Source organism: Carettochelys insculpta, chromosome 2 (assembly GCF_033958435.1).
Source record: "Carettochelys insculpta isolate YL-2023 chromosome 2, ASM3395843v1, whole genome shotgun sequence".
Taxonomy (NCBI): domain Eukaryota; kingdom Metazoa; phylum Chordata; order Testudines; family Carettochelyidae; genus Carettochelys; species Carettochelys insculpta.
In genome coordinates, this window is record NC_134138.1 from 96,720,606 (window position 1) to 96,733,207 (window position 12,602).

General features: G+C 46.1%; 1 protein-coding gene across 4 annotated transcripts in view; it reads left to right on the top strand.

The window, feature by feature from the left end:
• The window catches only part of ANKRD12 (ankyrin repeat domain 12), a 174,042-nt gene that overhangs the window by 62,484 nt on the left and 98,956 nt on the right, over positions 1–12,602 (top strand). The gene's annotated exons all lie outside the window — the stretch shown is intronic.

Here is a 12,602-nt window from a genome sequence, read left to right on the forward strand (position 1 = left end):
CCTGTGATCGAGGAAGCCAAAGTGCTCCTGGCGACACCATCCTCGCAGCCAGGGATTCACCTCCAGAATGCACCTGTCTCTGCCTGCCTGGGTCCCTACCCTGGACAAGAAGGATTAAGGAGAACACCACCTGCACTCCTAGCTCCTTCACCCATACTCCCAGAGCACTGTAGTCATGCTTGATCTGCTCAAGGTTACACCTTGCAGTATCATTCATGCCCACATGGTAGAATAGCATGGGGTAGTAGTCAGTAGGCCAGATAATCCTTGACCATGCGTCCGCAATGTCTCGGATATGGATTCCTGGCAGGCAGCATACCTCCTGGGATGACATGTCAGGGTGACAGAAGGGTGCCTCCGTCCACTTCAGAATAGAGTCTCCTACCACCACTATCTTATGTTTCTTTTTCGTAGTGGTGGCAGCAAACCTCCCAGCCTTTGGGGTACAAGACTTTTCTGATTCACCTTTTGGGGATGATTGCTTGTCACCTGTACCTCCTATATCCAGAATGGCATAATGGTTTCCCAGTACCAAAGTGGGAGGATTGGGAGCAGGCATAGAGCACTGCCTGCTGCCGGAAGTGACCAGCTGCCAGTGTCCCCACTGAGCCATCTCCACCTCCACTGATGATGTGTCAGCACTCTTTTGTGGTGGGACAGCTATCTTAACCTCAGCTGTCTCCACATGAGTAGTGTCCAGGAATTGCTCGTGGAGTCTAATACTTCTAAGTCTACCTCTTCCTATAGCTCCGCCACCTGCTTCTTGAGCGCTTTTATTAGAAGACACCTTCTACATTGGATGGTCTTTCCAGACTGGACTTCAGTAGTTGGGAATTGTAAGTCACAGTCCCAGCAAAACCACACCAGGGTCTGGATAGAGGCATCCCTGGTCAGGAGGTCGGTCTGTCACTACAGGTGCAGGTGGATGAGAGAAAAGCAGTGCTGGCACATGTGTTGTGGGTCTTTCTAACCATAACAGAACCACGCTGTTAAACTCCCTCTTAAAACTGACCTGTCTGCAGCCCCCAACCCAGTTTGCTCCCCTGATCGTTCCAACTCCGGCTTTTAAAGCCTGCAAACCTCAGTCAGGCCTCCCTCTTGTGAGTCACACAGAGGAAGGCTGATCCTGATCTGATCAAAGACAATCAAGGGAAAAAAGGATCAGAAAGATTCCAACCCTCCTAGGGGGACAGTCCCAATTGCCACAATAACTGAAACTGAAATCACCTGCACTCAGAAATCAAAATGTAAACAGTCAGGCAAACTCGACGTGGTAGTTTGGGATATAGTTTTTTGTCTAGAACTTTTATGCAATGCAAAAATGGAACTAGCTCCCCTGTCAACTCCTCCTCTAAACTCCCTTCTCAAAGTTCCCACCTGTTTGCAAGCTCCTCTGACTGCTTACTAGCAGGCTTTCTTGGCTCTGGCCTTCCTGATTGGTAGCCTTGGCTATGGCTCAACCACTGAGCAGAGCATTCTAGATTTCAAACCCTAACTGGCAGCCTCCGCACATGGTCTTTCAAAGAAGCAAACACCTTAGCACATGGATCTCTAAAAACACCACACACACACACACACACACACACACACACACACACACACACACACACACACACACACACACACACACAGAGTCACAAGTAACCCGCCAAGCACAAACACACACTCCAGACAGCCACTTATCCCGATGTCCTGTGATCTGCTCCTCCTTCACCTGGAGAGCACCCTACTTAAAACTACCTCCTGTTTGCAATCGCCTGTTTGCAAGTAATGGGATATGCGTAGTTAGCCATTCGGTAGCAGCAGTTGCCTGGGCAGCTGCTGTAAGTCAAGTTGCAGTTCTCTTTTTGTACTATGGCACAGGTTAGTGGATTACTGTTGCTGCCCACATTTTATAGATGAGAAAATTGAAACATTTAGGTGAAGTGACTTGCTCGAGACCAACTGGAGTCATTGATATTGCTGGGACTTAGACCCCTGATCTCCTAAATTCAATCTCCCATGACTAATCCATTAAACTAACTGTGCTGCCTCTGATATTATCTGTGCTGCTTCTTCGAGTGGTCCCCGTGTGTGCTCCACAGTAGGTGTCAGGCTCGCCCCGGCGCCGCAGCTCGGAAAATCTTCAGCAGTCTCCGTCGGATCGCACATGCGCCGATGCGCGTCGGCTCTTCGTGCGCTTACGGTCACGTGCGCGATCCGGTCCCCGCCAGTTCCTTCTCAACCGCCAACGGCTGCAGATGGAATCCTCTCCGGCTCCAACACCCGAGACAGATAAATCTTATTTTTTCTCGTGTTAATAGTTTTTAACAGTTCATAGTTAGCAGTTCTATAGTTATTATAGTTAGTTACTCTGTTAAAAGTTGTTAAAAGCTAAAGACTATCTTAGAACCGCAGCAGCCACCTCCGGGCAGGCCCGCCGCTTTTGTTTGAGTCCTTAGGTGCTAATAGCGCACTTAACAGTCTATTAGGTGATGTTAATAACCGTCGGCCTTTGAAGGCTGACGAGTTAAGTTTTAACAATGCCATCCCCCGACTTTAAGAAGTGTGAATCTTGCCGGGAGGCCATGCCTGCTTTGGATGGCCATAGCAGATGCATACGGTGCCTTGGGGAGACGCACGTTCCCCAGAAGTGCTCCCATTGTTCTAAGTTGACTAATAGATCTAGAAAAGATAGAGAAATGAGGCTGAAGATGCTGCTAGTTGACAAAGCACTTCAACCTGCCTCATCAGAGACAATGCATGCGGAGGGCTCTTCAGGATCGCACAAGAGGAAGGCTGCCTCTTTGACCTCCTCTGTGCAGAAGAAAAGAAGAGCCCCGCCTACTCGATCCCTGCCCCTTACTGTTGGGAGCAGGACGAGTGTAACAAAGGGCCCGCGCATGCTGGCTTCCTCCACTGGTAAAGCTGCGGCGCATGCAACCACTCAAGGCCCTGCAGTTATCGGGCAGACGGCACCGAGAGCCGTGCGGGCACTAATCAGTTCGGCACTGGCTACTGTGGCACTGATCGAGACTTCCCCAGAGGCACTGGAGACAACGGCACCGAGGACAACGGCACCGGGATCCACGGCACCGGGAGCAGTGGAAATCAGCATGACACCTGCTCCAGTACCAAGTTCACCAATAGGACCACCCGAGAGGGTAAAGGCTAAAACGAAGACCAGGCACCTCAGCCCCTCTCCTGAGGTAATTGCGCTGCCTCTGTCACCACGATCACCACCGGAGATTCGACAGGCAGCAACACCTTCAGCCTGCCACAGACGTCCTTCTCCTTTTCTTCGGAGCCCATCACAGGGATCTGCACGCTTTTCTCCAGCATCTAGCAGAGGTCCCTACAAGTCTCCTCACAGAGGCTCTCCTCGTACGTCGGTATCATCTCGGAGGTCTCGACATTCCAGGCACCACCCTTACATCCTTGGGTCATGGTCCAGGTCTCCATCGCCGGGCCCCTGTCCCTGTTGCTACGACCGCCATCATTATGCAGGGCGTCGTCATAGGAGGTCGACGTCTCACTATGGATCCCCGTCGACCACTCCTCAGCGCCACAGTGTTCTGCTTCCACCTGGGGGAACACCACGGGTTTCCCAATCAGAGGCTGGGTCTAAAGACATTGAACCCCACCTTGAAATTCCACAAAGGCAATCACATGAATACGGCCAGGATCCAGAGGAATTGGAGGAGAGATACCATAGTGATGCCTCCTCATCCTCGCCAGACGAGGCCGTGGTCCCTGGAGACATTTCTCCCCCAGATGACCTGAAACAGTTCCAGGAGCTGTTTAAACGGGTAGCTCAATCCCAAGATATTCAAGTGGCGGAGGTGCTGGAGAAACACCACAGACTCCTTAAAAACCTCAGGCCTCCATCTTCTTCTAAAATTGCTGTTCCTCTGGACGATGCAATCATGGAGGCAGCCACTAATATATGGCAGACCCCAGCATCACTCCTCCTACCAACAAAAGAGCGGACAAAAAGTACTTCGTCCCTGCGAAAGGTATGGAATTTCTATTTAGTCATCCACAGCCAAACTCGCTAGTGGTTGAATCGTCCCAACACAGGTCCAAATCGTCCCAGTACAAATCTGGGGGATTGGACAAGGACATAAAGAAGCTGGATCTTCTGGGTAGAAAAGCCTACTCCTCCTCTACTCTGTTGTTCCGCATGGCCAACTATGCAGCTCATTTGTCAAATCACAATTTCGACAATTATTCCAAGCTTACTGCCCTCATGGTCTTCCTTCCAGAGGAAAAAAGGCCAATTCTTAAAGCAATTGTGCAAGAGGACTACGCGGCTTCTCGAGCAGGCGTGCAGATTGCACTGGATGTGGCGGACACAGCGGCCTGCGCTGTGGCCACTGCAGTGGTAATGCGGAGGGAGTCATGGCTTCACACATCCGGCATTCCAAAGGAGTTACAGGTCAAAATTGCAGACCTCCCCTTTGACAAAATAAAATTGTTTGCTGAATCGACCGACTCAGTCCTACACTCGAGCAAAGATTCCGGAGCGACACTTCGGACTTTGGGAATATATACCCCACCGTTCAGAAGGAAGAAATTTTATCCTCAGCAACACCGTTATGGTTACCAACAGCAACGTACCCAATTTCAACGGGGGTATGATCAGGGACGTCCTCAACAAACACATTATAAGGGCCCTAGGCACCGGCCTCAGCAGGGCAGCGCCTCTGCAGGGCAAAGTGCAAGACAGCAAGTTTGACGGGTATGTCAAAGGCCGCGAAGCCAAGACCGTACCTCAGTGCCAATCTCAGTACATGTTCCATCACTGACTCAAGCCATTTTACCCACAATGGAAAAGCATCACGTCGGACAAGTGGGTATTGGAGATCGTAAACACGCGATACATGATCCCCTTCCAGTCTTTACCTCCACCAAATCCTCCCACCGCACCCATTCTCAGAGACCCCTCTCACCTACCGGAATTAAGGCGGGAGGTGGACCACCTCCTATTCATTGGGTCTGTGGAGAGAGTACCGGAACAATTTCAAGGCAAAGGGTTCTACTCCAGGTATTTCCTGATGGAGAAGACAGGAGGGTGGAGACCCATTTTGGATCTACGCGCACTGAACAGTACCTACGCAAACAGCGCTTCAAAATGACTACGATGGCTTCAATAATCACGGCACTAGACGACGGAGATTGGTTTGCAGCCCTCGACTTACAGGATGCGTATTTTCATATCGCAATTCATCCAGCCCACAGGCGTTTCCTCTGGTTCCTTGTGGGTACAGATCATTTCCAGTACAGAGTCCTTCCATTTGGACTCTCTTCAGCACCCAGAATCTTCACCAAGACCTTAGCGGTGGTGTCAGCATACCTATACAGACAGGGAGTTTTCATTTTCTCGTACCTGGACGATTGCCTGCTAAAGGGAACTTCCCGGGAGGAGGTATTATGGATGATACACATCACCACAAACACATTTACCTCACTGGGCCTCATCATCAATTTCTCAAAATCAAAGACCGATCCCACGCAAAATATAGAGTTTATAGGGGCTCGGATAGACTCAGTCACGTCAAGGGTGTATTTACCCGAGGCTCGTTTTCATGCCATCGAATCTCTCGTACAACTACTAACGTACAGCCCCACTGTTCGAGTTCTCACATGCTTACAACTGTTGGGGCATATGGCAACCACCACGTTTGTGGTGCAAAATGCCAGGCTGCATATGCGAGGATTGCAGCATTGGTTGGCAACCGTATACAAACCCTCAATCCACACTGTCCACAAGAGGGTGTCACTTACAACAGAGGCACGAAGCTCGCTAACATGGTAGGGAAACCCCAAGAATCTCCTAACAGGGGTGCCCTTCCGCCAACCGCAAATTACGGTGTTCATTACAACAGATGCCTCCCATATGGGATGGGGGGCTCACATGGACAACAAAACCACTCAAGGATTATGGTCCCCTGCGGAGAAGACACTGCACATAAACATATTGGAGCTCAGGGCAGTGTTCAATGCGTGCAGGCATTTTCACAATTATCTGCGCAGAAAAGTAGTCGGTGTGAATACCGACACCACCACCACCACCATGTTTTATATAAACCGACAGGAGGGAGCCAGGTCTCGTACGCTTTGTGCGGAGGCGGTCCGGCTCTGGAACTGGTGCATCGCCAACAATATAACCCTAAAGGCTTCATACCTACCGGGGGTCCACAACGTCAAGGCGGACCAACTCAGCAGACACTTTGCGCCCACTCACTAGTGGCAGATCCATCCAGACCTACTCCACCAAGTGTTCCGCAGATGGGGTTTTCCCCAAATCGACTTGTTCGCCACCCGAGAAAACAAGAAATGTCCCCAGTACCGCTCCAGAGCGGGCATGGGACACAGGTCTTTGGGGGACGCCTTCATGATCCCATGGAAGGGCCCTCTACTTTATGCGTTCCCTCCCACGACACTCATACACAAGGTCTTGGAGAAGACCAGAAGGGAGAAAGCACACATGGTACTCATAGTCCCAACCTGGGACCGACAACAGTGGTTCCCATTGCTCTTGCGCATGGCTCAACATCAGCCATTTCCCTTACCAACAGTACCGGACATTCTCTCTCAGGCTCGGGGGTCAATACTGCACCTGCACCCGTACCCGAAGAGACTTCGGCTACAAGCATGGCTAATCCATGGCGAAGCGCCTTAGAGACTACATGCTCAGAGGGAGTACAACAAGTCCTTGAATGTAGTCAGAGAACTTCCACCAGAAAGACTTATCAGCACAAATGGTTGCATTTTTCCGAATGGTGTTCCTCCAGGCAACTAATACCCCAGGACGCCACCATACCTACGATTCTGGATTATTTGCTACAACTCAAACAAAACGGACTTTCGCTATCCTCTATAAAGGTGCATCTGGCGGCTATATCAGCGTTTTAGCATGAAGAGGATGGATCAACCACATTTGCCCATCCTGTTGTCTCGCGTTTCCTAAAGGGGTTGGTGAACCTGTACCCCCCTCGGAAACCAATACCGCCGTCATGGAGTTTAGACCTAGTTCTGCATACCCTCTCGGGACCGCCCTTTGAACCATTGGCTACGGTCCCCCTCCAACTACTTACCGTTAAAACGGCTTTCCTCCTGGCAATCACGTCAGCTCGCAGAGTGAGTGAGCTCACGGCCATAATGTCCACACCACCCTGCACAATCTTCTCAAAAGAAGCAGTGGTCTTATGACTACATCCAGCCTTCGTTCCGAAGGTCTCTTCAGACTTTCATATCAACGAACCAATAGTGCTGCCCTAGTTCTATCCTAAGCCGCACAACTCAAATGAAGAGGCATGGTTGCACTTACTTGACGTAAGAAGGGCACTGGCCTTCTACATCGATAGAACTAAACCTTTCCGGAAAACGGACAGACTCCTGGTGTCCATTGCATCCAGGTCAAAAGGGGAAGCGCTATCTTCGCAGAGGATTTCAAATCACATTGTGTCTTGCATAAGACTGTGTTACGAGATTTGCAAGACTCCTCTGCCAGTTCCGCCAAGAGCCCACTCTACGAGGGCGATGGCGGCATCAACGGCCTTCTTCAAAGGCATCGCGCTGAGAGATATCTGCGGAGTGGCGACGTGGTCTTCCTATGACACCTTCGCCAAGCACTACGCCATGCACAGGATGCTTGATGAGGATACACGCATGTCGACAGCAGTCCTTTCACGGGCAAGCTGCGCATAAATCTGGTACCCACCTCCTTTTTTGGGGAGGGTTACTGCTGGGTAGCCACCTACTGTGGAGCACCGACGGGGACCACTCGAAGAAGAAAGAGAAGTTACTCACCTGTGTAGTAATGATGGTTCTTCGAGATGTGTCCCCGTGGGTGCTCCACTACCCACCCGTTCCTCCCCACTTCGGAGCTCTGTTTGTGTGCTTTTCAGAGACGTCCGGAACGGTTGATGAGGAACTGGCGGGGACCGGATCGCGCACATGACCATAAGCGCACGAAGAGCCAATGCACATCGGCGCATGTGCGACCCGACGGAGACTGCTGAAGATTTTCCGAGCTGCAGCGCCGGGGCGAGCCCGACACCTACTGTGGAGCACCCACGGGGACACATCTCGAAGAACCATCGTTTCTACACAGGTGAGTAACTTCTCTTTGCTTACTGTACTTAGAGGAGATTGCTAATTATTTTGGTTGACTGTACTTAAAGGGAGTTGGAGGACAGAGAAAAATAGCAAGTGAATAAGTTTAGAGGGAAGTGAGATTCTTTCAATCTGCTTGTATCTACACCAACAGTTAGGTCAGCGTATCTACAATATTCAGGGATGTGGATTTTTTACATGGCTGAGTGCAGTAACTATGACAACCTTAGTTTCAACTGTAGAACAGGCCTAAAAAAGGCTTCTGTAACTGATTAACTGCTTTTTAAAATAATTAAAACTCCTGCTAGTTTATTACTCCTAGGGGAAATCTATGCAAAAAATAATTCTTCACACACTATTTTCAAATTTTGAAAAATTCAACATTTTTTGGTCAAAATAAAATAATACAATCATACCAGTTTCAATGATTTTAGGCATTTGCTTCAAATCACCTGTCAGCGAGTATGTCTGTAACAATACAGACAAAAAAAGCTGAGAAATGTTTCTTTGACAAGTAGACTCCTTACTAGACATATTAATACAGAACTCTGAGTAATAATTCATTTAAACTACAATACAGAGCCATATTTCCCACACCCTTCAAAAGCAGTGCAAAGACTTGGGAGAGTCAGGGGTAATGGGAGGAGGTGAGGGAGAGGGAAGTAATTGCTGGGAAGGAGCCTTAGTGGAACTTGTTGGGTATTGGTGGGAAAAGGTATGGAACTATGGAAAAAGGTTTTTTGGGCAGTGGGGAGGGATTGCTAGGGAGTTCATCCCATGGAGATCCTGGCTGATCCCTGGTCTTTCCTATTCAGTCATGCATATCAGCTCCTGTTCCAATATATCCAGACACCCTTGTCCCTACCCTCTCAAGATACCTACTTCCTCCATCACCATGTGGCCCTGCACCTCCACTCCTACTCAGTCCCAGTCTGTCTTCCCCCAGTAGTCTTATGAGCCCCTGCCTGACTCACGTACATCTATCTGAGCAGCCCCATGTTGTCTGTCTTCCTGTAATTCTTGTCTCCTTACCTGGCCCAGCAGGATCTGTGAAGAAGGCAGGCTCTTTTTCTTTCCTTGCTAACTGGGAGCTGCTGCTCTTTTCTATTGCCATCACACCCTCTTCTGGGCAAAAGGTGAAACTGCAGCAACTTTCTGCAAGAAACCTTTTTTCTGTGCAAAAAATTAAAAATGTGTGTGGCTCATTATTTACATGCACACGGTGATGCAGAATTTCCCTACGAGTAACTATATCATGGTCTTAAAGGAAAAAGTTGAAGAAGTGTAGGATGGCACTTGACTTCTTTCTTTAGCCCAACAGTTTTCTTATCTGAGCTCTTCAGAGTTGATTGTAGTATTGGCAGTAGTTTTGTATTTTAGAAATTATTAGTTACTATTTTTACATTTTAATCTTTCTTTTGGGGGGAATTCTATTTGAAGTTGTAGGTTTGGACTTATAAATTGGGTGATAATGGTTTTTCTTATCTGTTGGTGTGCATTCTGTAATTCAAGTCTCCCAATCCAGAGCCAGTCATTTTATTGAAAGGAAGTCATTTATTTAGAACATTTCAATTTTTCTTTTCTTCTGGTAGTCTGAGGATGAACAACAGTAAAACAGAACTGTTTTTGGTATGAATGCTTCTGTTTGTTCAAGTCTTCTGCCTGATTAGCCGGTGGAAAGGTGATTTAATTGTCTAGATAGCAGAAACTTTAATAAAAGTAGGAAAATCTTAATTTTTCTATCTACCACAAATAATGAGGTGTGGGTTTTTGTTTATAAATTCTTTATATGGTTGATTGCGGTTCTTTTGTAATATGTTTTTGTGAATAATCAGTGTTTGGGCTCTGTTTACCTCTCCTCACAAGCCTTGTTTTCCAAACCTTATATTATTTGTAAAAATAACTTTACTTTTTCTAAAAATGTGGTGCCCAAAATAATACTTCAGTTGAGGCTAAAGCATTATCAATTATAGCTTTATATCCAGTTGCAGGTCTCGTTAATAAAAAGTAAGATGCTGCTCCTGCCTACATACATGCTTCAGTTTATACCCTGGAGCGGTGCCTTTGTTGCTTAATTATGAGGATTGGGGCATTTAACTGTTTTAAGAAATGTTTACTTTTAATTTGTTTTTTGGTTTTAGTTTGTGTTTTATAAATGTCTATCCCAGGCTTTTCTAGCTTAACCTTTCCTAGTTAAGTGTATGAGAACCTACGTGTATATCTCTGTGGTATATTTCCTGATCAGTGTTTCCTTCATCCTTATTCACCAACATTCTATATTTATTTCACTTCTCCTTCTTACATTAAATTATTATATGTTTTTTCTTTAAAATAATTTTATGACTTCAGGGAATTAGCCAGGATTATTCTGGTTTAAACTTAAGACCATCGCAGTTTTGTATTAGCAGTATTAAAGGATAGCTTTCTTGACTTTGTCCTCTGACATTTTTAATAGTAAAGATACTTTTCACTTCTAGATGGTTTATAAATACTAATTACCTCTTAGTACTAACCCATAGCTTACCTACACACAGGCCTATTAATTAGTCTTGATTGTGGTTTATTTTGTTTTTGATATCCATGTATGTACTCATATTTCTCTTTTTAGTCTGAGAATTTTTGCATGGGACCATATTAAATGTCTCACTAAAACTCTAGTGTGCTAATTATACTGCATTTCCTTTATCCACTAATGTTTTTACCTTACCAAAGAAACATTTGGGTTAGTTTGGCATGATTTGTTTTTGAAAAGCCCATGTTGCATATTATTTTCCTGTAGTGCTTACAGGTTTATTTGTCGTTTTTGTTCACCTGTTTTCCAACCTTAAAAATAGACACAATATTGTTTGCTTTGGGACATAATGGTCACATCTACATGAATGGCTTTTCCCAGCAAAACCAGACAAAAAAGGTGGAGCATCTACATGGCAAATGTGCTTTGTCGACAAAACCTGGCACATCACCGGCAGGGTTGTACGTCTCCTCATTTAGGTATAACACCTCTCTTGACAGGGTTCTGTCAAAAAAAACATCCATGTGAATGCTCTGGTCCCTTTTCCACCAGGTAGCCCTGTTTGCAGAGCTTCTAGTCAACCGTTCTGTCAAGAGAGGGCTGGGCAGTGTGGCTGCTGTCTGTCGACAGAGTGGATTGATCTTTTCATCTGCTTTTATGTGAAGGTGCGATTTGTCAACCTAAGTTTTGCCAGGAAATCCCTTCTGACAGTAACTTCTGTCGACAGCAGCGTCTCACGTAGATGTGGCCAATCTGTCTCGTAAGTTCTGCAAATTAATTACCAATGGTTTTCTACTACTTCATTGTTAATTTCATCAAGCCCGAGTCATTGAAACCCCCTAATAAGAAGTACAGAAAAAAGCATCTTAGAACATTGCCCTTCTATACATTATCCATTTTAATTGTGTTTAAAACTGTTAAGAAGAAAATTACAGTAAAAAAGGAATGACGTGAAAGTTTTTTTGAAAGCAAAATATAAAATGGGTTCTGTTCAACCAAATTGCAAGGCTGTTTTTTAAACATTTTACAAAAAAAAAAAGAAAAAAGCTTGTGTCAGAGAAAAAATCATAGGACTGGAAGGGACCTCAAGACATCATTTTGTCCAATCCTCTGCACTCATTTCAGGTTTAAGTATTATCTAGACAGTCCCTGACAGGTGTTTGACTAGCCTGCTCTTTAAAATCACCAGTATTGGTGATTCCACAACCTCCACAGGCAATTTATTCCAATGATTAACCAGCCTTATGGCAAGAAAGTGGTTTTTTTTTTGTTTGTTTGTTTTTTGTTTAAATGGCCAACCCTAAACCTCCCTTGCTGCAATTTAACCGGGGTGGTTTTTACCATATCCTCAGAGGTTAAGAACACTTTTTTCCCCACCTCCTTGCAACAACCTTTCATATACTTGAAAACTGTTATCATGTTTCCTCTCAGATGGAAATTCACTTACATCCAGGCTGCATCTGCACTACAATGATCTTTCAAAAGAAGATTTTTTTGGAAGATCTCTTCCGAAAAAAACTTCTTTCAAAAGAGTGCATCCGCACACAAAAAAGTGGATTGAAAAAGCAATCAGCTCTTTTGATAGAGAGCATCCACACAGCCCCCACTCTTCTGAAAGAACAGGCCAGGGATTGAAAAATCCAGCGCCACGAGAACTGCTTTTCTGGAAAAAGGGCCTGCAAAGTGTCTACACAAGCTTTCTGTTGAAAGAAGGCACTCTTCGTTATCCAGGAGCAGAAGAGGGCTTCCAGTAGAAGAGCCATGTTCTTTTGATTTCCAGTTGAAAGAGCGCAATTTGTATGTACATGCTCCTCACATTCTTTCAAAAAAGGGCCAGATTTTCCAAAATAACTTGCTATTGTAGATGCAGCTTTAGTGTGAAATTCTCTCATTGTGGTATTATGCTAGTTCAGGGAACCTGGAAATGAAATTGAACAGTAATTCAATATAAGTAGAAGGTAAATTCTCTGCCCAGAAAATACAACCAGAC